Source organism: Ornithodoros turicata, chromosome 8 (assembly GCF_037126465.1).
Source record: "Ornithodoros turicata isolate Travis chromosome 8, ASM3712646v1, whole genome shotgun sequence".
Classification (NCBI taxonomy): domain Eukaryota; kingdom Metazoa; phylum Arthropoda; class Arachnida; order Ixodida; family Argasidae; genus Ornithodoros; species Ornithodoros turicata.
Genome location: NC_088208.1, coordinates 29797248 through 29823405, shown reverse-complemented (window position 1 = coordinate 29823405; position 26158 = coordinate 29797248). Strand labels below are relative to the sequence as shown.

Genomic DNA, 26158 nt, shown 5'->3' with positions numbered 1-26158 from the left:
TGAGACTGTCTTCGGCCTTAACGAAACATCTGCGGCCGTAAGGAGATTTTGGGCGTAATGAGACAGTTGGGGATTAAAGGATTATCGGTCGTAATGATACTTTCGACCGTAATGAGATGTTACCCTGGTGAGTACGGCGGATGTTCAATGCATTCAAAATGCAAATTAAGCTCTTCAGAACCTGCATTGTCTCGCCTGCATGCTTTGTGAGCCCATGCATTGTCCTGGGAAAAGAGAACGCCTTTCCGTAGCTTCGCGCGCCGTTCTTCTTTCAAAGCCTCCTTTAACCTACTTTAACCGGCAGAGCAAGCTGTGCATTATTATGTTGCATTAACTATTTTATCCCTTTGGCGATTGACAGTCATCAGAACACCTTCCTTGTCCAAGGAAACGGTGGCCATGACCTTTCCCGCTGATCGCCCGTTGAGTCCTGAATTTCTTCGGCTTCGGAGAACCCGAGTGCCGCCATTCCGTGGACTATTGTTATGCCTCAGGGCCATAGTGATGCAACCATGTTTCATCAACTGTAAGAAGTCGTTCAACAAAGATGTAACTATATAGAAGGCTCAAAATGCTGCAAAATCAACTTGGAGGCAAGAAAAGTGGCACTAATAGAAGGCTCAAAATGAAAATCAACATGGAGGCGTCGATTCGGCGTTGTTTCTCATCGGTATTGAAACATTTCGGCACCCATGCACTTCGCTGACCGCTGTACATCGAAATCAAGTGATCGAAATCTCCGCTGCAAAATAAACTAAATGTTATCTGACCATAAAATGCACAGTCGAGCGCGGGGAAATGCCAACAGCGAACTTATAGACTATCCTGGACATACACATGCAAACACCGAACTTGGACTCACCTAATAATAAATTAATCAACATGCTGCTCCGTCAGTGTTGGGTCGCTACGTCCAACGAGACGTTGTCCAACGCGCCGTTACATCCATCGGTGGACGTAGGCGCACTGGATGCAACAGCTCGTTGGCTATGACGGCACGGTATGGGTGTACCGACGCGTTGGATGTCAGCGCACGGTGGACAGCTCGTTGGATAAGCGCTTCAGGCTTCAGGATATGCCGTATCCTAACTAATATGGCATCCATGCAGTTTTGGAATCAGCCACTCCGTAATAGATATTTCGCGGCGTATCCTCGGAGGTTTTTGTTCGTTCGTTCGTTATCGTGAGAGTCCGTCAAATTGCGCTGTTTTATGATTTCATACGCTCACAAGTAACGGACAGAGTGGCTGTCGGGAGAAAAACATTAGGTCAGGTACTAAATTACGAGGTTTGTGCACAAGCTGAGACCCCAAATCTCAAAATATTCGCGAAATAATATAGTTTCGCATTAGGTAAAAAAAGCTGCTGGTGGTGTGTCATATATTCTGCTTGCCGTACGTAGTTGGCCTCACTGAGGGCGGGCCGCTCGTCACGACCAACGCAACGCGTCCTAGGCCGACTTCCAAGGAAACCGTATACCGGCATGTGCCACCGTCGGGGGAAACCCCAGGCAAAACCTCCTGGCAGCACCAACACGGCTTTACGACAACGAATGGCACGAAGGCAGCGAACGATAAAAGTGATAACAAAGTAGCGACAAAGATAACTTCCCGGAATGTAGACGGAGCTAGCATTGTGATTTTCTCTATTTTCGAAGTGCCGTCCGTTGCCAATACAAAAAGCCATCTGCTAACATTTTATTACCATGCACGTTGCGCCACAAATGCGCGTTGTTTAGCGCTCAGTAACCTGCCTCATATACACTAACGACCTTCGTTTTGTGGTTGTACAGCTTGGGACAAAAGTTCACGGAACACGGCACCGGCGTATTTCTTCATCGGAGCGGCCCTCTGCTAACTATCAGGAAGAGATCCAATAAGAGACGAGTGACCGGCTATTCTATCCATCGCTCAGTAGATGTATCCGCTCCCGTTTGCTGCTATAGGGTGTCGCTCCAATGCAGAAATTTGCGACACCCCGGTGTTCCGTAAACTTTTGTCTCAAGCGTACCAATATAGCAGCTGTCTACGAACCAATTGTTATATGTTCGATTCGAATTCCGGACCGAATACATATTTCGGTATTCGATTCGAATCAAATGCTTCTTCCATACCGAATACGTATATTCGAATTATAGTTGCCGCGCAAAAAGCCACGCAATGAACAATTCCCAAACAGCACCCCGATCTTGGGCCGACATCGGCCCGATGTGCTCCTGCCGACACCCCCGACATCGGCCCACCATACACTTTGCAACACCGCCCAGAGTTGGGCTGATGTCGGGTCAGGATATGGGCCCGATATCTGCACTTCGACATGCTGTCGAAATGCTGCCGATGTTATTTCGACGCGCTACCGATCTGTGACCGATGTTGCGCCAACATAACTTGGTATTTTTATTCGTGTGTTGGCAATCGTAATTACAAGAACAACGTTAGACTGGTTATTTGCGAGGAAACAGCATTTTATTCCTACCATTGTTTGTACGTGTTTCATTTTCTGACGGTTTCCTTTGTTTATCGTATACCCCATGCCGGGCAATGAGTGCGGCGTTACGAAAAGCCTACGACCACGAAGTGCAAGAAGCTTTAGAAAGGGACTGGTATATATTCCTTTGGAAGCGAAAACATATACTTTATATTTTATATCTTCGGGGCTTCCGCAAATTCGGTAGCCCTGCTCGTCTCGGAATCAAAATGGTGGAGGTGACGTGTCTTAGTTTAACTCGCTCACACATACAAGCAAGGCTCAAGTGAGGAACAGCTTCGAATATTAACTCGACATCAACGTAATGAATGTATTTCCTACTGCTTTTGGTGCGGGACACCAAGTAGGTCGATGGAAAGCCATTGTCAGCGTCATGTCGTTGGCTTCGGTCAACATTGAGCCGACATTGCCGACTTCAGTGGGATGTTGGTCGCAAGTTGGCATTGTCGGTTTGCATTTGTCGGTGGCATTTGTCGGTGGCATTGTCTGGTCATCAAGTTGACATTGTCAACCTCTGGAGATGTCAGTCGCAAGTTGACATTTTCAGCACCATCTCGCTGGTGTCGGTCAACATCAAGCCGACACTGCCAACTTCTGCTGGATGTCAGTTGGAGGTTGGCATTGCCGACTACATGTCGCTTGTTTCGGTAACATGAAGCTGACATTGCCAACTTCAACGTGATATCGGTCACAAGTCGGCAGTGTCGGCTAGATATCGCGTTTTTCCGCCAACATCGAGCCGACATTGCCAACTTCTGTCGTATATCGGTCACAATTGGCAATGTCGGGGATATGTTGGGCCGACATGCGCACAACCTGCTGCCGACATCGGCCCGATGTCGTGTGCACCGAAACCGCCACATAAGTGCACTAGCAGACTCGTCCTAATCCCTTTCTTTAAGACAAAACGAGGTTGAGCAGAACCCTAGCTGTTTCATTATTCCTCGAATGCACCACCGGCTTGGCGCTTGTATACCGATGCAAATTAAAATATATCTCTTTTCTGCTTACCCGTGCGTTTGCAATTTATTTCCACTTCGCCTATGCGAGCAAACCGTTCCATTTTGCAGTTATTCGCTTCGTGTTCGCTTCGGTTCTCCGTGCAGTTATTCGCTTCGTGTTCGATTATCCAAATTGGCTATTCACTTCGTATTCGCTTCGGTTTTCAAACCAGTCTTCGCACGGGTCTAGTACTTCATGTTAATTACGGCCATTTCTTCTTTGTCCTTCGCGGCCTTCCATGATGTGGTATAAGGTCCATACGGCCCGCAAACTGGATTTGAGTTTCATGCCCCTGGTCCACGTCCACTGTACTGCTAACAGTGTTACGCGTCCATCAGTCGCTGTGGTGATATATTTACACTCGGTATAGGACTGATCCTATATACGAGCACCTTTACATATCCTCCACACCTGTCACCATTCCGTCATCCTCATGACAGCGCCCCAAACACCTGGGCAACAGGAATGCTGCAAGAAAACGGTACAAGTGCTGCTGATACATCGTCTGTGTGATCAATAAGAAAACTAAAGAAAGAGAAAAAAGCGAGAGGAGGGGTTCGTAAACAAAGATGTGTCGTGTACAAACACTAGTGTGTCTTGTATACCTCTGGAGATGATTGATAGGTCTTCGCACTGAGAAGGGCAGAGCCGAGAGGAAATGCTGCGAGAGTGAAAAATTACTTAGGCATAACTTATATTCTTTCTGTTCTTCGAATACATAACTCATCATTTTCTTGCTAACCCAATGGCATTCTGTGGCGTGGGTTATCGTCCCCACGGTGCTTTTTTCTGCAAGGACTCGCAAATAGGAGAAATTGTCCTCACAAGAAGTCTCGACGCCGGGGCAAAGATTGCTCGTCGCCTCAGTGCCACCGGCCAGTCTCCGCTGGCAGCTTTCTCGAGCCTAATGGGTATAAAGTCGATTTAGGGCTGCACGAAGATCGCATCGATGTGAACTGTATATGGAGAGCAGCAAAGCGAGATCTGTTCTGCGCTTCTGCTTCTACTCTGTGTTTCGTACCGTTTCCTTTCTTTTTTCTTTTCTGCTTTGGGGTGTACCGTCTTTCTTTTTTTGGGGGTAGCAGAATTCGCTTGCGCGAATTCAACCTCCCCTTGTTATTTTACCAACCACCACCACCACCACCACTCTGTGTTTCGCATGTACGGTAATATATAGCACTCCGTTTTATATAAACATTGCAGCGACTGAAGCGTCGCAGTGGTGGGTGCCGGCCACCCTTGGAACTATTCGCGTGTTCTGGCGTATATATGACCGCGTTTGTTTGTTTTGCCCGCCAGTGGTAAGATCACGTGACAATGACGTAGCCCTTGGGGAAATCTATTGGACAAATTCACCTTTCCAGTGTTGTGGAGTCCCCACGTCCATTCGAAGGCGATGTATTAAAGATTTAGTTGCACGCGACGTATACAGAATAAGATGCGCATAAGACGCATTGGGTTCTTACACATGACGTGGTGTCCGTTGCAATTTTTTTTAAATCAGTAAGAACCTTTATTCCGGGACGACGAACGCACTAAGAGCGTCGCCAATGACCAGGCTTCCTCTAATTAATAAATGAAAATGGTGACTGTTAGAACTGGACCGAGAGACTATATGCGCGTGTATCGAACGAAAGAACAGTAACCGATACGAAAATGTACGAATGTCGGAAAGGGTAGAATGCATATTCAAGCACCTGTGTCCGACAACGATGACCCACACGAATGACTGTTTTCGTTGCTTTGCACATTGTAACTCATGCTACCATAATCATGATTAAAGCTAGTCATTTAGTAAAGTAGTAATTTAGGTAGTCTCCATTTCACCTATACGTGGATTACCGTCTTTACCGAGATTGAGATGTCCCTAAACATCATGCTAACTAACATCCCTAACGTCCCTAACATCAGGCTCCGTGTCGCGAACAATGACCATTATATAACCGCCCGTCAAAGTTGACTGCCTTTCTTAGTCTCCCGGGCGTTAAGTTTTGCAGTGCTGCTCAAGCGGCTGCATCCATACAGCGGTCCAGAACCTAAGTAGTGCTTCAAATTATATGCCAACCATGTATGTTGTGTACGACTGTATTTGTTCCACGTGTTACCGATAGAGGATATGCGACATTGAGCTGATACTGCATAATCGGGTAATTTATAAACACCATGCCTCGTTGCGCGCATCTTTCGTTCACGGTTTATATACATATGCACACGTGCTGGCTGAGACCATGGGAGAACGGCTCACGTGTTATCACAATGTATAATGTACAGTTTGCGGACAGTGTTAAAACAACATCGCCTACGATACTGCTAACATACCTTGGCATATCGTGAAATTTAGTTGCTTATTTGTATCACAACGCAACACAATCATGGGCATACGTTCGCACGCATCTGCTTGTGATATAGGCGTGTTATATACAAGCGTTATATAGTGAAGTCGATTTTCACCTCCATATTTGATTTCTCATTGCGTTTGTGGATCCCCCGCTTTTGTGAAAACATTTCCCTTGTGCGGCTGTAGCGGCAGCGCATATACGATATCGGAAGACGGTTTTATTTTTTTTATTATTGCAGAGATGATGAGCTGTGCGTTCATTTAATGTGCTATCTGCAGGTACCTCTTGATACACGACACTGAGCCATCAATATCATACGCGCAAACCACGGGTCAAACATTACCCTGTCATGTGACCAATGACGTCACCACGCTTCTTTTTTTCTTTTCTGTAGGCTATAGGGGCAAATCTCGTTGAAAGCAAACAAGCAAGCAACAACAACAACAACAAGAAATGATTAAAAGGTGATGATGACATGGGATGTTTCTCCGCGGCAACAAAGCCAAGCAAAGCAAGCAAAGCGACCATGCAGTTACTTATTTTGTATGAAATTCATTTAATTTAATCGTACTTTATAGCGTATATATACGGAGCTCGATAGGGAATCTCTCGCGCGCGATCTCTTTGGTGAAACCAGGCCTATATACGTCGCTGATTTAAATATCCCCTGACCATCTATTTTACTTTTAATGAGTTCGGGGTAATGAGTTCGGAGATCGTGTAATCGCACTTTAGAATTACAATACCTTCGAAACCTTCGCCGTCTCAGATTAGCGCTAGGGTCATAGACGAGCTTTTTAATTCCTAAGACAATACAGCAAGTTTATGATGACACATGTTTAAACAACCCCGCTTTGCCTAAGCATTTTAGGCTATGTTTGTACAACGCGGCTGGATGTGTTTTTATCCGAACCGGTCCAGTTCTGCTTGTGTTGCGTCTGCACGACAGCATACCGCCTTAGCACTTGACCCCTACAGCTTCGCTGCTATTTCTTTCTCAACAGTGCACGGTAAGCAAAGATTCGCGAGTCAACCATATATATGAAAAAAGAAAGACGTATTTTGGTCCTCTTTAGGGACTATATACAGGTGCACTGCCAAACCAGTCCAGTTTGGAACTAAATGCATAAGCTTATGCGAAGATTAGGGATTATTTGCAGTGCCGCCGGGGGACTAAACATCGGTGTCGGTGGACTAAATTGGAAAGTAACTTCTGTCGAAGCTGCAACTGTTCCCCAATTTATATAGTGCACGTACGACCGCTCGTCCCTCCTATATTCTCGCGCTGTTCGAGCACACGCTCTATAGGTTAGGTAGGTTAGGTTGGGTTGGGTTAGGTGTACAGGAAGAAACATATTTAGATGTTGGCACCTTCAACCATTTAGTCCGCTATACGGCGCTAACCCAAATCACTTGTATGCGAAAGTAAATAAGCTGTGCATAAATTACACGCGCTCTTCCGTCTTGCTCTGGATGAAATCTTGATGATTGATTGATTATTTAAAAGATGAAATCTTATTAACCACTTGCACACTTACTGGCTTGCAAACAGGACATGAGTTAGAAGAGCATTTGATCTGTTCTTCAGTGTATATAGTATTCAAGACCTGGGGAGTCTTTTGCGGGACCGTCCAACTCCGAGGGCGGTTTGTCCTCGCTAACCGGAGGGGGGGGGGGGGGATGGCCCCGTGCCAACAGCCTCATTCCCGCGTGAATCCTGATGGCCCTAGAGATGCGCACAAAGCTGTATTTGGCGTCCTCATTGCAGTAGCAAGTATTGCCCTGGAGATAAGCGTGTAATTATGAGGGTTTTCCTCTCCGCGTCGGAAGCCGTTCCCACGCATATGAAAAGGCCCTGCATATTATGGTCGATTTTCAAACGCAGACCCGGAGAAGTGTGGCTATAAAATTCCGCGACGATCATTTAACTACTTATTAAACAGGCATAGGAATACTGTAAAGGACCGAACATCCGTCCACTTGGTGTTGTATTCGAAGGAAAAAAATAAAAATAAGAGAAAATGTCGTAAATTTAATCGATGACTGGCTCTTTTCCAGTACGCCGTATGGTACACTATTCGGGAACGGTCCTGTTCCCATATCAACTTAGAGCAGTGCAATTTGATGTACCGATATGTAGAACTACAGTACATGTCGGCGTCATTGTTTAATCACTTCAAACGTGCTTCAGTAGACCCTTTCTTGTTTTCTAAAGAGAAATTGTGCTATTTCTTTGTATCCAGGGACTAAGTGAATTTCTGTTGTTTATGTGTTTCTTCTGTATAATTCTCTGTAATGCTGCTGTACGATGTATTTTTGGGAACAGAGTCTTCGTCAAGCCTTCTGGCTTTTTACTCTCTCCCATCCTAAAGGAAAATAAAAATTGAAATTGAAGTTTGTAGTGAATCGAGTTTGTGTCTTGGGAACCTCGACCGTGTGAGACATCGTCTCATTAGTGTTTCAAAGAAGAGAATGTCCGAAAGTTTGCAAAGCGAAAAGAAAGGCAGGGGCTGGCTAGACGTCAAATGTTATTGACCCTATTGTGTTTGTTGCGAGTAATACGAACGTAAATGTGTTTTGATAGGGTAGGGACTTTCTCGCAGAAACCCCGTAACCTTTGCAAGAAGTACAGTTCTGGGCGTGTGGCTCCTTCCCGCACCAAATAGACAGCGCTGGAAACCGTAATAGTAACAGCAGTTGCTCGTCTGGTCGTCTCGTCTCTGTCCTTCATGTAATTTCATACTTCCCTTTCTTCTTGCGATTTATTCTCTCTCTCTTTTTTTTCTGCTTTAGCTGCTATGCAAGCTCTCTCATCTTCACCAACCCACATCACAAAACTTTGCACTCGCAAAATGAGAAATCATGGTACATGGCATGCTAGCGACATACAGCTTCTATGGGCCATAGCTTCCCGCAGCTTTCAAGTTGGACAAATGTTTTCTTCTCTTTTTTTTTCTGCCTTCCTTCAGCGATTTCCTTGTATCATACAGACAGACACGCCCATTCGTCACTTTGACCCCTCCAGTGTCACGGTTTAGCTTAACAGAATATAGCCACCAGGATAACGTCGTACATGGCGAACGACCTGGCCGTCCATCTTTTTCCTCCAAGCTCCAACTCCCAATACGTCACTCACTCCGAGCGGAAACCGGCAACCACCAGACAGCCAAGCAAACCTCTTCCTTTCCACCGCGGTATGTTACACGAGCTGCGCCGGTTCTTTCCCTCGTGTTCAAAGTCCAAATCCTGCACACGGCGCGGCACAAAATCGATGCCTCCAGCATTCCGCCGCGATATCCGAGCCTTCGTCGCGCCAGCGCCGCCGCTCGGAAAAACAAGTGTCGACCTTTCTCTCTGCATGCCTCACGCAACGCGCTCGAAAAACCACCGCACGGAACGAAAGAGACAGCACGAAGCTGCCGCAGAACGTGCTGCCCGACGCGCCGAGGAGACAGAGAGAGAGGAGGGGGGGACAGGAAAGACGAGTGGAGAGGGAAAAACGCGCGGACTGCTGTGACCACCCAAAAATATGGCGACGAAAAAAATGAAGGAGAATAAAATCAGAAAAAGAACAGAAAAAAAAAAGCGGCACATCGTCAGTCGAAAACTTGAGAAGCAAAATAGTAGAATGAAAATCGAACAAATCTTCTCTGCATGGCGTATCTTCACCATTAAGATGAGGGGAAAAGAAAAAAATGAAAAAAGCTGAAGAGAGAGAGAGAGAGAGAAAAAGAAGGCTGCTTCGCGCTTCAAAGGACCCGTCTCGCACAGCCTGAAGAGCAGGGAATAGAAAGAAAAAAATGCACGCACGACACAGAAGAAATGAGAGAAGAAAAAAAAAGGAGCCGTCAGCGAGCGAGGTCGAACAGGCTCCCCTTCCGGATCGTTACCACGGAGGGAGGAAAAAAAAAAAGAAGAAGCAAGGGGAAAAAAAGAAAGAAAGAGAAGGCCAGAAACGAAAACTCGTTTGCACAAAACGAACGGAAGACGAGAAAAAGAAAGAAAGAAAGAAAAACGGGAAAAAGAAAGGCGAGCGAAGGACGCCCGCGAGCGACAACGCGATTCGATGCTAGAAAAACGGGAAAGGAGGGATTGAATATATGAGAGCGAGGAGGGTGCAACCATTAGAAAAAGAGGAGAGGGGGCGCAGCCTTCTTCCAGCGAGTGCCGTGGCAACAGAACGCACGCTGCGGGTACCCGTGTCGATAAGCGACCTCGTTGTCGTGGCAGCGGCGGCTCGCTCCGTCGGCGTATATTTTTGGATCCCAGTTGTCTCGCTTTGCTGGCTCGCCGAGGAAGGAGGCACGTTGATTGTGCGCCAAACGCAAAGAAGTAAAAAAAAAGAAAAAGAAAAGAAAGAAAGAAAAGGCGCCGCCGAGAAATCTTTTCCTTCTATGAAGGCGTTGGGTGACGGCTGGTCCTCTTTCGCGCTATTTACGGTGTTGCAAATAGGACAACGTAAAGGTGAAAGCAGAATGACAGCATAGCTGAGTAATTGGAACGGTGATGTAATTGATTAATTTGCAACGACTGAGAAAGATTGCGTAGAGGGATAGCAGTTTCAGTGTTGAGATTCTGAAATATTTTGCTCTTTTATTTTTTTTCAGCTAAATTTCGCTTTAATGAGCATCATGCGAAAGCATCTAAAGTTGCATTAACCTATCATTCAAAAAGATGCATCAATGAAAGACTCAGTCAAACATCCCGGTTCAACTCAATACCGTAGCGAGATGCACAAAGCGTTACCAAAGAAATAAAGCACCTCAGTGTAATGAGCTCGAATACTACCTTCATAACCTCCGTCAAAAATAGCCGTTTTGTTTGACTATAGCAAAAACAAGACAACATTCACACACTTGTAACGTCAACTACAACGGCTTGAGCTACCGTACTCCACTCGAATACTGCAGATGTACTCCAAAGCTCTGTACTCAAAGTTACACGAGCAGCACACGATTTTCACCCCATATTTTCTGCATATTGGCAATACTGACCCAATATTGAATCAGTATTGCCAAAATAGGGCGGAGATGGTGTGCTGCTTGGGTACCATAAGAGCATGCACTGAACACTATAGTTGGCCAGATATAACGTCGCCTGCCAAAACACCGGAACGTTGTCATACAAGCACGGCACAACAATATATGACACACGGAGCATTGGAACAGCACGATGTATAACGAAAGTCGCGTAGCAATGTACGTGTTCCCGCGACAGCTGTCGCGATCAGCCACAGGATTTGTCTCCATGCAACAAACTCAACTCTGTCGATGACACAATCGCCAAAACATACGAGACACGCACGGATATCCACAGCAAAGTATTTCCCTTATATACTGGACAACAGGACGTGCATCAGCCCACGCTATATACGGGTACTCGTTCGATTCTTCATATACATAGGAACGCAAACCCACTGGAAGTGCTGTGCTGTGCCGTGTGTCGTGTGTGTGTGTGCTGACGCTCCACTTCACAGCCCTCCAAGCCCTCGTTTTCTTCACTATTTTTCAGTTGATAGGCCAAGGTTCGCAAGCAAAACTAAATCTTGGCCCAATATTGGTTGAATATCGGCAATACCGGTCCAGTCCTGGGCCAATATTGGGCCAGTATTGCCAGTATCCAACCAATATCGGGCCAATATGTTTTGCTGCTTGAGGTGCTGAAGCAGAGCGTGGGTTCCTTGAAACCGATATCGCTATATACATAGTAGATATACATTTACATATTACACATTTATACATACATTTCAGTAAACCGAGAGACGTTCATTGTATAACGGCTCCGTAAACGCGATAAGCCAATCGCGCGCTGTCTCTAAAGTAGCTGACATCACAACTTATTTTTTGTCGGACTGTTCCCGTTGCGCGCTTCTTCCGATCTATACTACGAGGGGGCGCTGAGAAAGTCTAGGCCTGACAAGAAAAAAACTCGGCCTATAGAATTATAAACCTTTGTTACAATTCGACATATTCACCTCGAAGTTCCTGAAGCTTCTTTAACCCTTGAAAATAGAAACCCGACATCTGCTTTCTGAAATATGTTTCGGCTGCATGCTCCTATATCACCGTCGGAGTCCTCGAAGAATCTCTTTCCTTTCAAACTGTTGTTCAGGTTTGGGGGAAAAAAAAGAAAAGTCCGATCAGGCAAGATCTGGCGAGTACGGCGGATGTTCAAAGCATTCAAATCGAAGTCCTTCAGAACCGTGCACTGTCTTGCCTCATGCTTTGCGGTGCGTTGTCGCGCAAAAAGGAGAACGCGCCTGTCCGTAACTTCCTGCGCCGTTTTTCTTTCAAAGCCTCCTTTATAACCTGCAGAGCCAGCTTCACCCTCCTGGAGATAATCAGTCAGGTACGGGGCCATTACATCCAACGAGCTGTTACATCCATCGTGTCGTTACATCCATCGATGGACGTAATGGCACGATGGATGTAACAGCTCGTTGGATGTAATAGCACGGTATGGATGTAATGGCACGTTGGATGTACACGGAATCAGTCAGTCATCAGAACATCTTGCTTCCGAGAAAACCGCGTCATGACCCCTCTGATCGTTTGAGTCTTGCATTTCTTCAGCCTCGGAGAACCCGAATGCCGCCATTCCGCATGGACTGCTGTTTTGTCTCAGGATCATAAGTGATGCAACCATGTTTCATCAACTGTAAGAAGTTGTTCAACAAAGATGTGACTATATATAGAAGGCTCAAAATGGCTGCAAAATCAACTTGGAGCCAATCGCTCGGCGTTGTTTCTCATCGCTATTCAAACGTTTCGGCACCCACTTGACTGACAGCTTCCGCATACGCAACTCTCCCCATCAGTTACAAACCCTATATGCGTTCTATGGATATGCGCTTATGAGGTGCCCGCACTTTTGTTAGCCGACATTTGTGGATATCAGCCAAAATGAGGTCATGGAGGCAATCAGCAATTTCGGGGGCTATAACATCGTTGGAGACCTCCCTGATGTTCCGCCGTCATCTCCTGCACCCAAGGGTTGCATCGTCTTAAAAGTCGATGTCGTAATCCCGTGCTTTGTTGTGCTGTTCCCGCGCTTGCTTTGTACCACGTGCCCTCCGAGCGAAACTCGTGCCCCTCAGGTTCCAGAAGATGGAAGACCCCGGTAGCCATGTTTATATAGAAAGGGACTACCAAAAAGGTAGTTGTTGCTACCGGTAGAGTGGAACAGAACAAGGCCACACAATTAATATGTAAGAATTACATACAAAATCTTATGAAAAGCTATATTTAAACACGGCTTTCTTGTGACATTGATTTTTACTATTGTAGTTCTACTCTACCAAGTTGGCGGCGCTGTTGTACGATCTGACGTCACATGTTTGTGGGCAGGGAGAGGTCTATTGCTCACCAAAAAACTGCTGATGCATGACAATTGCTCAACACAGAACTGCTGAAGCCGGACAAGTGCTCACCGCCTCTTTCATCACACTTACATCGTGATTTAATTTCGCGTTTTTATGCGATATGATTTTATTTCGCATTTATGGCGGTCATGCATACTTGAATTGTTATGTTAGCCGAGCTTCTTTTTTAGTTTTCTAAGGTTCAACGCTTCCCGCAAATGTCTAGCACTTACAGTGCCTTCAGGACGACCAGGCTGTTACAGGAGCAACGCGGCATCAAATAATCTATAGGAAATCCACCAACGAAGACGGTGAGTTCACAGTCTTCACTTGGGCACGCTTGAAGCGCCTTCGTCAGGACTATATATACCTGCGTCATCAGGATCTTCCAAGACGCATAGAAGCTGTGAGGAGATACATCCGCTTCTGAAGCCATTACGATGATGAACATAAACACTATGTGGCTTCGAAAGGAGCACGCGTCTTTATGAGCAGAGCTTGCTTTCTTCGTGAAAAAGGTCAAGAACTCGCAAGGAAGCAGAATTCGCTAAGGCTGGCGTGCCGAGCGCCCCAATGCACAGGGAGCCGTATGGTCACGGCCGTGGACAAGATGGCGTCGAATTGCATGTGCTGCACCATATTGGCATGGCGCTTGAGTAGAAAACACCCTTAGTGATTCTGCTTCAGACGCAATGGAGATACATGACCCTGCTGACGCACAAGCTTTGCGGCGGGCACAAGAATGCGAACGGAAGCACACAGCTCGACCGCGAAGACCCATCTCGTCGTGCAGCCGAGGCCGCAAACAAGAGAGGCCATGCCAGGATCCCAACGTGAAGCTGAGGCAAAACAACATAGACGCGAAGACGCAGTACGTGCCGCCGAAGCGGAAGCAAAGAGGCGTCAAAGGCAAGCGAGAGCCAAAGGAGCCACGAAGGGTTTCACTATAGGCAATAGACCTCTCCCTGTTTGTGAACAAATGACGTCATAGTGTTCGACAGCGCCACCAATTTGGTAAAGTTGAACTATACGGTCGAAGCTAGCGGGCGAACAAGGTCGCGCCCGAAAGCCACGGTCTTGAGGGGATTACGATGGTCCCCTGAAAGGAACGCGACCTTCGGTCCTACTTTTGTTTCAATCGGAGGCAGCAAACATGTGCCCATGGAACGCAGTCCTCCACTTCCGATTAGTTTCGGTTTCAGTCTGTCTACCAACGTCATGATGACGTTTCTATAGGGTAGAGGTCTATTCAGGGAGAACTCATTTGGGTATACAGTTGCTCGGTGGATCGCTTGTGGTTCAATTGATCTCACAGCGCTGCCGTTGACTATCCATGCACTGCTTCGACTATAGAATTGGACGTTTAAAACGACGGCACAATACCGACGATGCTGTCGCTAAAATTCGCGTTGCACAACCGGATAACCGTCATAATTTTTTTTATTCACCCTTCAACGTCGTTAACGTCGCCGACGTGACAACGCACTCATCGATTTCCATTCGAGCTTTCTCCTGCAATAAACAGGAACTTCATGACAGCCCGAGGTTCAACGTTTAAAAATTTCACGCTTGTAAGCGGCATACGTGATTCTGTTGATAGCTCGAGCAAATATCAACGCTTCGAGTCAAGCAAACTTACAATTTCTCGCCCTTTCACTATGTCACAACTGCTTGGTCCGTGGCCAAATCCGGCCCACCGACCGTTCTGGCCTAAAAGCAAACTTTTTAGACACTCTATAGGACTGCGGACCTCACTGCGTGTCATTATTCAATTTCAACCGCCAGCAATGATGGTGTATAGAGTGTCGCCCCTAGCGGTGAATGATTGTTGTTGTTGCTGCTTCTCTTCTTCTTCGTCTCGCATTTTGTGTTTTGTCACTGTCTCCTCGCGCCGCCATACTGTAGGCCACTCGTATAGTTATGTTCCCGCATTCGTTCGCTGCCATATGCTTTTTGGAAATTGCTTGGACACGCTATAAATCACACAGCACAATAATTTTGAAAGACCAAATATACGGTGAGCGCGATATATGGGTGACGGCTTGGATGGGACCTAAAATATGGCGGCCGATGGCACATGCACATCTGCCTGCTATAGCGGCAGTGGCGGTCTCCTATACGGATGACGTCATGCGAATAAACCTTATAGGGTTGAGAACTTTTGAGCACGCCCCCGTACAATATTGGACTTTCGTTCCGTTAGAATAGAACATAAATAGAAAGGGGAAAAAAATGGGAACATAGGTCGCACTGGTGCGTCCAACTGTTCCAGGAAGCTTGACGTGTGGAAGCACTGAATGAATTAAAATATTATATCGGCACGTATGTCCTTGAGGTAGGCCATAAGTGCACACACCGCAGGTTGCTGGTGCTGCCTTGACCAGCTCCCCAGTACCTTCTCAACACTAAAAGGTCGGTTGTCAAGTTTCGTTCCTTTGTCGAAGTTTGCTTGATTCTTTCCGCATAATTTTAATTGCTGTGATCGCTTCTTCGTGGGTTACTGTTATGATGTCGCACGACGACCAATACCGTATACAAGGGCTAGGTCGAGGAACGTTCGAGCCATTACACATTTCAACCGGCAGGGGCGTCGGAAGGTGGGGGCAGGGGGGGGGCGGTAGGCCTACCCCTGTACCACGGATTGGTAAATGCGTGGTACCATTAATCAAAATAGAAACAGAAACGACAATTATCGTCCTGTGTTGGACTAGGGTAATGGCTCTTTTCCTGTTGTGCAATGACGCGACTTTTCACTTCAATTTTGGTGACTCAGTTCCTTGTGATATCTGCCCCGAAAACTACACGAGAGCATAGAAAGCGCAATATTTGATCTCGGTGGAGGGTGCATTCGTATATACTCGCCCCAGTACTCGTAACTCGTGACGCCAACACATGCGACTTAACACAACAGACTCCACGACACATAGCACGAGGACGTAGGCATATACTTTCTTTTTTCTTTTTCATTTCACCGTGGCAACGGCATGCAGTATTGTTTACTACTCAGAGCGCCCGCCTATATGAATGCGACATTTGAAGGAGGTCTGGACACGCCCATCTTGAGTTGCTGTACTCAGAGTTTGAGCACGACACTATCAAGACACGTTCCTACCGAATTTCTTTTTAATTCCTGCAAGACGTCCGCATGACACCGAAGCACTCCGGTCAGCAAGCCGCATATTGGCTGACCTCTCTCAACGCTTAAAAAAAAAAGAGAGAAGGAGGGCAATACGGAGCGCTGACAGAGCTGAACGGGCTGCCCTCCATAACATCTCTGCCGTTCCATCACACGAAACGTAACGGTTACGATATTCAAAGCCTGGTATCAGAAACGGGTAACGAAAACGAAAATAAATATTGCAGCAACGAAAATGGAAACGTTATAACGAAAGTACGCCCGTATAAGAAGACTCCGTTCCCTGCGGCTGAACTTACGGACGCGTGTTGTTGCGGCATCGCTGTATCGCTTGTATGACGCAACATCTCCTGTATTTTCGACGTTATAATTGTCTCCGAAATAGCATATATGACGGAAAATGAAAACTGAAACCAAATTTGCTCATGTTGGGGTCTTGCCTTGGCGTATCCAATGCCCTCTAGTGGGCTGAAAAAGTCCTACACAGCATTTCCCCTCTCCAAAACAGTTGCCCGTGAATGTTTGTGAATCTTTCGGATCGTACGGCCCATGCAGTTGAACAGTATGTGTTCAAAATATGGGCGGCTCCCGACCTGACGAGACAAATCAAATCAAATCATTTATTGTCAACTGTGACACAAAACGGAACATCTTTTAAGTGGCCAATAAGCGGCGCGCGAGGCACTTTCTTCATTTAATCTACCTGAATTTGATCGCTGGATTTTTTATTGTTTCCACGGTTAAAATGGTTCGAGTGAACCCGTAAAAAGCGAAAAGCATAAAGCGTATAGGATGACCGCAGTTGTATATGCTGCTTCTCAAAAAAGGCTCACAGAAATGGTTTGGCAACGAGTAACTCGTACTTGCGTAAATGAAAATCTTTACAAACGGGAATACGTATATACAGTCCTAAAATTCGTATCACGTTCATAGATTACAAAACTGAGTCCGATAAGTTCAATCGGCGAGCAACGGTCCTTGTCTTTGTTTTCGTCTGGCATTTCGGGATATGTAGCCCGGGACATCACATTGAAAAGAACCACCTTTTCCTGGATAACGTTACAGACGCAGCGCTGGTTGGAACTGCTTCTCCCAAACTGTTTTCACGACACAATTAACTTCCTAACGGTACGTTAAACGAAACGTTTGCGACACTTTCTGGTCCCTCGTTTGTGACAAGTGCTTCCACCATAGTTCGGGATGATTGTCTCCCGTCCTCCCAACTACCGCGTTTTCTCCCTTTTTTTTATTTATTTAATTCAACTAACTGCGGCTAAGTGGTTCGGGGTAGCCAGTCTCACTTTGTCGTGACTTAAATACCCCCTTTTTTTTTCTATCCCATTCCACGTTAAACGACAGTGATCACATATCAGCACAGTCGTTTAACGTGTGATGGGATACTAAATATAGGACTTTGAACAGCGACGCATATAGATCACGCATGAATGCATTGCATGCGACATGTTTATGTATGGCACAAACTGCTGAATTCGCAGCCCCCTCACCGCTCCCCCCCCCCCCCCCATCGTACTCTGACAATTTATGCATGAAAATCAGACCAGCGACACGTACGCCCCTGCATTCTGAACTCTGCCGTCAGCAAAAAAAGAGCTATCTGTCTGTTTGCAAAAAAATACCTGTTATAGATGGTTAACCGTCATTGATTGAAGCGTTCATTAACTATCTAATGGGCGTGCATTGCAGTCATGCACAAACCACACGCTGCAAGTGCAGCGCTATACAGTGCTTGCCCACAGTCGCAGGGATGTTGGCAATTGATTGCATAATATATCGTTACGAGATTGCTAAATGGCGCCGCGGAGTCGGACGTTGTTGGGTCGCAGAACCCAGGAGCCCGCACAGCTCTTGGACCGCTGCCAAAGTCAACTTATGCAACGCACACAACTCAAGGACTTTCCCGGCGTCACGTGTACATCAAGTGACGCGGTTTATGGTATTTCTCAGGTAGAGCGCTTTCTCGTCCTGAATACTAAGCACCAGTTGTGACGTATAGCGTCGGGCCCTTCTTCAGCTTGCCGTATAAACGCATTGCCATCTATATTTCTCGGGCCCCTCATGTACAGCAACCTCAGCAGCATGATAAAAACAGAATGTTCGCTACTGGATACAAGTGATGTGCAAGGATAGCGAATCCTGGCTTGAATAGGCCCTGCCCAAGCAGCACACAATACTGGTCCAATAATATTGGCACTATCCCGGTTCCATTGGGCCTAAGAAGGCCCAATCATGCCAATAAAGAGCCAATAAATGGCGGTTTATTGGCTGTAATTGTGTGTATGTAACTTATATTGGCTGCCAATGCTGGACCGATATTGGACCAACGATGGTGTGCTGCTTGGGTGCGCTTTGACAGTGTGACGTCATCGCATTTGAAGCAGCCCACAGTCCGTTGAAGAGGGTGCACCAACATTTTCCGACGTTTATATACGGCTGCGTTACTTATAGTTATAAACAAAACAAAACAAAAACATTTCCGTTATTATGAGCAATATAAGGGCTATACAGGCTTAGTGCATTGTTAAGCGTGTCTTTTATGTGCTACTGCGTTACTCGTCTAAGGAGCGCTCACTTTTGTGACACAGAAAGACAGAATACATTAAAGGCCAAGCAGCTCAAAGTAAGTATACGGCAAAGAAATCTATGCCTTCTGTGATACTATAGCAAAGTCCGTTTATATATGCCTTTCCTCAGTGTTGTGCTACTTGTGTATCGCTTGTTTTGTCCGGCTTTTTCAAGCGTATAGCCTCGCATTTGCATGGATATAACTTTTTCCTCCTTCGTTTCCGTTTTTCCTTCCGGTCCGGTGTTTCCACCTTTCGAGAATCACTTTTGGTGAATCAGATTACGTGTGACGCGGACGCCTTTTCTTTTTCTATACTGTACAAATACAAACAAGGCAACAAATGCATAACTATACTATGTAAATATATGCATTAGAACAAAGTGCTGCTTGGCTTTTATAACGAAAGACGCATGGCCGATGTATAGACATAGCACGAATTGAATTCAACTGCCTAAAACCACCAGGCATCAAAGCAGCAGCCGCAGCTCAAAAGAAAGCCAGCGTGGATGCTCGCTGCATGGATACTTTCGTTGATGAGTTGATAAGAACAGAAAAAACGGAGAAATAAGCACTCATTACGAGAGCCGGCTACTCCACAATTTCGTGTTTTTTCGAACCGTATAGCTTCAATAAAAATCCTGAAATCACCAATTTCGCGCCCTCATTTGTGCCGTCATGCACGTGAGTTTCCTATTTTACGGAAAATAAGAGGATTTATCCGCAATGAGCTTCTGGAAAAGCGTCTATCAGCGCTGTAGTAATGGTCTAAACGGTTCATGGACGTTCAACAACCGCACGCGCGTTTGTCAATGTAGCTTTTATGAGAACGTACCCGGACGCGAAAACAACACAGATACTTTCACTAAACATTCAACCCGCATTCATGATTTCGAAATAAAGTTGTTGTTGTACACTTCCCACCTTGTCTCAATTGGTGTCGATATCAGCCACTTCGTCGTGCCATACAGCTCACTGAAATGGAGATGCAAGTGTTCAGAAATCACGCATTGTCCAGATACAACATGACTGGTGAAAGGAGGGATCAGCCATAGGATAGCGATGTGCTAAATATGAAAATCAAGACATAGTACCGAAAGCAGATGCAACAGCAAGCACGTGCTTGGTTGTGTGGCGACAGTTCTATAATAGATGACCGTCACCACGCTGGCCACGACTATTGGGTGAGTGAGGGCTGAAGATAATTAAGATTGATGGTCGGCGAGAGGGATCTGTCCGGTAGTCAAAAGGTCCAACAGCATATAGGCGAACGACATTTCCTTGAGTTTGAGGACCGGAGAACGGATGAGGGACACAAGTGGACACGAGGTTCACAAACCAGCAATGAATATGCAGTTTATTTCCACAGGGGGGCACAAGTGGTAGCGATACCACTTGTGCCCCTTGTGGAAATCAACTGTATATTCATTGCTGGTTTGTGAGTCTCCGTGTCCACTTTGTCCGTCCTGTACCGTTCTCCGGTCCCCAAAGTCAAAGAAATGTCGCTCGCCTCGTCTATGCACACCAGCTCGCTTGCCTTCTTGCTTTTGTTCATCAAAGACTTGTCAGGCCGAGCCAGAAAGGTTCCCTATGTACGTATATACCACTTCTCCAAGGTAGCGCACTAGTGGTTTGGACCTTTGGTGCACCTTCCAAAAAGAGTGGCACGACTCCCACGAGTGTGTTGAGTGCATCCAGTATATATACTTTCTGCGTATTGTTTTGTTTTTGGTGCGACCGCGAATCAAACCAGCAACGGATGCAGTTTATTTCCACAAGCGGCACAAGTGGTAGCGCTGTATCATGGGCGTTCCCAGGATTTTTTCCAAGGGGGCAAATCATGTAAACCCCCATCCCCCTCCGAACCTCTTTTCCTGGAGACGGTCGGACGCTGCGGACTGTGCAGGTGATCAGAGGTTCATTAGTATGACATCTGGGAATAATCATGACGACCTATGACCAAAGTGCGCACAAATTTCACAAGTGACATTGCAGCTCCAGGGAGGGGTCACGCCCCCTTACCCCCCTCTCGGTACGCCCCATGGTGACAGCGCCTCCGATGCGCGTCATCCACACTCTTAAAAAAAGGGTGTGTTGCTACTCCTTTTTGGGAGTAACACCCTTGCCACATGTATTACTCCCTTTCGAGTGTTCCATTACCCTCGTTAAGGAGTCTACTGACTCCCTTCATAGCTAGCTATGTCGGCGCAACATTATAGTTCTTCAGACTTGATGAGATCAATGCATCCCTGCAAAGTCGTGACCGTATACCGACGTAAAATGCGATTCACGAATTTGATAGGGAACAGATTAAGAAAATGGACGGTTGCAGTGACATACAAATTACACTTCGTTTCAGATCAGATAGGCCAGTGCCAAGGGGCGTATAAAGACCTACCTTAATGAATAGTTCAAACGACCCTCCGCTGAAAGAGTATATTAATGCTAGCCACATATACATTTAACGTGTGTCATACACATGGGCGTTTTACAGAATCTTGCCGTATCTTAATTGATTCAGCGTGCGTCGGAGAGCTTGGCGCATACGAGCAGTTTAGCTAGCGGCTAGAGCATAGATGGTGCAAGAAGGTAAGATAGCTTAATTGGAATATCAATGCAAACTGATATCGTACACATAGTAAAATGAATGGTTTGCATTCAGACGGAAATAGAACAATGTCATCAACGACGCTGAAGCCAACAGTCAGTCAGAACTGTGTCTTGCGCTCAGCATGTGTTCACATGGTAGGGTACATGGTAAATTTTTACACCAGCCTGTAAAACGGCGTTTTTGTAAATAAACAACCTTATATCCCGCATACAGGCTCAATTGTGAAAGTGTAATAAAACTGCTGAAGATGGTGCTTTCGAAACACCTATTGAAACACCTGTAAGTCTGAAAAACGAATACAGCCTCCTGAAATGGTGTTTCCTGTAGAATGTGCCCTTTGAAATGGCGCTTTACGTAGTAATACACCACACGAAAGAGTGTTTTACGGAACATCCTTCTGTACTGCACTTATACGCCACACAGTTAGGTATATGCGCCACCCGACAGGTGTAAAAAGATGCACTGTATCTTTGGCGCACTTCCAAAAGCGTACGAACTCCAAACGAAGGGCGGTCCGTTCGCCGTGACCGCATATGAGGATTTCCCTGGGTTTTCCGAAGACTTCCAGGCGATTGTCGGCACAGTTACCCATGAAGTCTGCCCAGGACGCACACCAACTCCCCTGTCCCCCTATATAGTATACTCCTTCCTCGCTGTCCTCTCTCCCTCTGTCCACATCTGTACGCCGCTCATATAGCCACAGTTGCTTCGTATAGCGCCAACTCGGAATCAAAAAGAGGCACACATTAGGGAGATTTAGCACTCGAGAAGCGCTCTATACGAAAACTATGTACGATAAAGGTGTCAAATCGAAGGTCTCAGCAGCGTGATATCCGTCACTTCAAAGGAAGCAGGTGCTTGGCTTATCTCGTTTTCGGAATCGGTGTCGTAAAGTTCTTCCAATCTGCTAAATCTCTTCTAATCCTCTACTGTGAGTAATCTCGCTACTGAACCACGATATAAACAAACCTCTCAGGCAGTGGTGACAGGCAAGTTACCTTGATTCCATCTCTTATTATCGTTTTCACTCATCGAAACGTTCACGTTGCAAGAACTATAGGGTATATCCTCGATAAAACACCCATTCGAGTCTGTTGACATATACAGCTTGGGACAAAAGTTAACGGAACGCGGCACTTGCGCATTTCTTCATCGGAGCGGGCCCCTGCTTGCTTTCAGGAAGAGATCGAATAAGAAACGGGTGACAGGTCCCTCTGTCCAATGTATGTGTGTGTGTGTGTGTCCATCTCTCAGTGTGTGTGTGTGTCCGTTCTTGTTTGCCGCTAGAGTGTCGCTCCAATGGAGAAATGCGACAACCCGGTGCTCCGTAAACTTTTTTCTCCCAAGCTGTACAATTGGTACAATCGGAGAGGGAAAGGGAGTTCCTGCTGCAGTGATAAATATGTATTTGACAGTCCATTAAATCGTTGAAAGTGAGTGCTCTATGTTGTGTCGTCAGTGTTGTCTCTGATAGCCAGGGTTGAAAAAAAAATCCGGATATTTTTGAAAAGATCCTCTCCAGTGGGCTTTTCTGGATAAAACCCAGACATTTTTGGATATTTGTGGAGAATATAGACAAGCCTAGAAATGTGACACAGAGTAAAAACAAATGTGTTTTGCTGTTCTTCTTGATTTCGGGTGACCTGAAATAGTTTCGGTTTATGAAACTGCCTGTCCCAGTAACATTGAATGAGTTTTCATTGTTTTCCGAAAGGTATAAGAGTCCCATGCACGCGTGGGTGTACAGACGCTATACACGCCTGGATTAGCTGTCGTACTTCAGTTACAATGCCTCCAGGAAGTAGAAGAAAGCCTCTCCCTGAATGGGCAGAAGTAGAAGAAACCGGGAAAAAAGTCAACTCTGAAAAGTTCAAAAAGTGAAGTTAAAAAGTTACAAAGTTAAAAAAAAAGAAGTTAATGTTGCGCGTACCCGGGCCTTTGTAAACAGCCGACACTACAATAAAATAAAGCGGGAGTTTTCCGTGTGACGTTTGTCCTTCACATCGCATCTGGACGAAATCTCTAAAAAAATCCGGATTAAATTGTGTGGGTAAAACCCAAAAAATCCACCGGATAAAATCCATGTGGATTAAATCCAAACAACCCTGCTTATAACGCTTTTACGGATATATCTCATTTTTTTACCAGAAAATACAGATAATATAGAACTCCATCCGCGACAGTATACATGGACGTATACTATCGTCATATAGTTTACTGTAGGTTGAAAATGCACGCCATTGAACCTCTGTATGCAATAAGGGGATAAGTTGAAAACTTTGAGCGAATATTTGGTGAGGCAATTAATTGCAGCCTGTATTCCTTGAATAACGCAAATATGTACCGTATACCTGTATGTACTCCACATGAAACTCGATCCCCACTCATCATCATTCAAATAAAGTTATTTGCATTTTGATGCAGAAAAAAAAAAGAAAAACAATTTTTACAAGTCAGACCTTGACGGCTGAACAATGGTGTTGCCTGTTGGGATGAAGTCACTTCTTTGTATATAGTGGAGCAACCAGTATCGGGATTATCGCGCTGCTAAACGAGCACACTCTTGAAAATAATGTCCTAGATGACCAGCGTGATGCGACTTATTAGCATATAGTGCACACGTTTTTCCGATAACGACGCTCAGCAGCACTATATACTGATACGATGATGTGACCTAGGAAGAACGTGCCTTTCGTGTGGAAGTCGAAGTGGTCTGCATCGTAACAAAATTAACATCATGTTCACAAAATTTAAGCTATACATGATTTGTATGAGTGTGTAGAAAAGGGGCCTGTGATCTAACTGAATCGACACACTGGAAGCATCCACGTCCAGTTACTTACCTTCCTGTAGCGGATTAATAAATAGCAATACGGTCCTAAATTTGCTTTAGCAGGTACATTATGGTATTTTGATGTCATTGCAGCAAAAACATCTCAAAGGATGTATCCCCTTGCTGCATACAGAGGTTCAATAAATGCGTTCATGTGAAATTGAATTTCATGAAGCATCTGAACTCCTGACGTACTAGTGACATATAGCTGTCACGTTCCTGCCGGTTCGACAGAAGCGCCCATGAACAACATGGCCAGAGAAAAGAAGACCTGCGATAGCAATTAGGTTGGGGTTGGGTTGGATTGGATATGAAAGAAAAACATGGAGGGGTTAGTCCCAACCCAGTCAGGACTGGCTACTCCAAAACGCGTTTGTGGGTGGAGCAAGAAAGCCAGAAAAAAAAGAAGAAAACAAACAAATAAACAAACAGGAAAGAGGCGGAGTGGGTCGCAATTAGATGACCATCGCGATCACAAGTCATTCAGCAAAATCAGCACCCAAGGCGAGTAAACTTCGTCGGGTCTGTAAGATATGCCGCACACGATTTGGGGTGCCTCGTACTTCGCAATGTACCGGTACAGAGAGATGCAGCGATGGGACTTCGTTCGAAAGATACATCGGCATGCAGACGTCCAGAGACATCAACAATTTCGACAGCCGGCTGGGGCGCGAACAGCACATATCATCCGCGAATGCGTTAGATAATTGTGATGGATTATCCAAATCACACAGAGATCGGAAGGAGTATTGTACGAACCACACAGCCCAAGCAAAGCAGCCGACACCGGTATAACGAACTAGGCCTTCCGCAAACCCCAACATACGGGCTAGATGCCCCGGAAGGGTACGTACCAGCACCTCTCGCGTCTGTTATCACGAAGTAGGAAAACTACCTCTGGCGGCATTTGCATTGTTGAATGCTATATAGGTGACAACAACAACATCAACAACAGTAAATGAAGGAGAAGTGATGATGACATGGGATGTTTCCCCGCGTGCTAAGGTGAGCTACACGGCAAGATGTTAGTTCAGCTCTCCCGCTGTCCGTTGTCTTATATTTCCTGAACTGAACTGGTGTCACTGACTACCTGTGGAGGCACACACCAAGAATCTTTGTCCCTCACTGCATTTCAGATTAGAGTAGCATGGCAACACTTCGTGCCAGGTACCTGCGGTTACCGCAGCTAGGGGTCAGCGCAAGATCACCCAACCTGCTGCCCACCGAGGCTCAGGTGTGAATGACACTGTTGTCGATATCATGGAAGCTAACCAGGGGCTGTACAACAAGGAACATCTAAAGTCACTTTAGGAACAACAAGGAACCCTTGCCGTCTAGTGGGTGTCGAGCAGAGTGCGTGGGAAGTGAAGAACCACATCCAGCGGCGGTAATCGTTCACCATATTTCTTCTTCTGTCCTCATATTTCCGCGAAGGAGGTCGCGGATATATCACTGTTGTGCTGGCAGCATATGGCACCAGTGTATACGCTTCGTTGAGTGTTGAGGATACGTCGCTTTCCTCGACGCTTTCTCTTCGGTTGTTCACTTCCACAGATATCTTCCACAAGCTTCGGTCAAGAGCCGAACATCGAGCGTCAAAGGGCTGAAAATCGCATGCAGGGCTTAGAACGAGTATTCCTCGTGCTGTTGAGTCATTTGTTAAACTATATAACACCTCTAGTAAAATGTCATGCAATATCCCGAGACCGATAGCTTCTTTGCGTCAAACGTTGTGCAAGAATTGTATAAGAATCCTTCTAGACGAGAATTTAGTGCGGACTGAACGCATATGAGACGGCTGCCCCTTAA

General features: G+C 46.0%; 1 protein-coding gene and 1 long non-coding RNA gene across 6 annotated transcripts in view; one reads left to right on the top strand and one right to left on the bottom strand.

Annotated features, from left to right (window-relative positions):
* LOC135366906 (uncharacterized) overlaps positions 1-7551 on the top strand; it is a 106061-nt gene extending 98510 nt beyond the window's left edge. The window contains exon 5 of the long non-coding RNA XR_010414315.1: positions 6223-7551. This is a non-coding gene — a long non-coding RNA (uncharacterized LOC135366906). The remainder of the gene's footprint in view (positions 1-6222) is intronic.
* LOC135366900 (polycomb group protein Psc-like) overlaps positions 1-26158 on the bottom strand; it is a 203835-nt gene that overhangs the window by 97868 nt on the left and 79809 nt on the right. For 4 of the 5 annotated variants that reach the window (XM_064599882.1, XM_064599884.1, XM_064599883.1 and 1 more), the window contains one exon: positions 19830-19880. The exons of the other annotated variant lie outside the window; for it this stretch is intronic. The gene's annotated coding sequence lies outside the window, so the exon portion shown is untranslated. The remainder of the gene's footprint in view (positions 1-19829; positions 19881-26158) is intronic. 5 annotated transcript variants of the gene reach the window in all.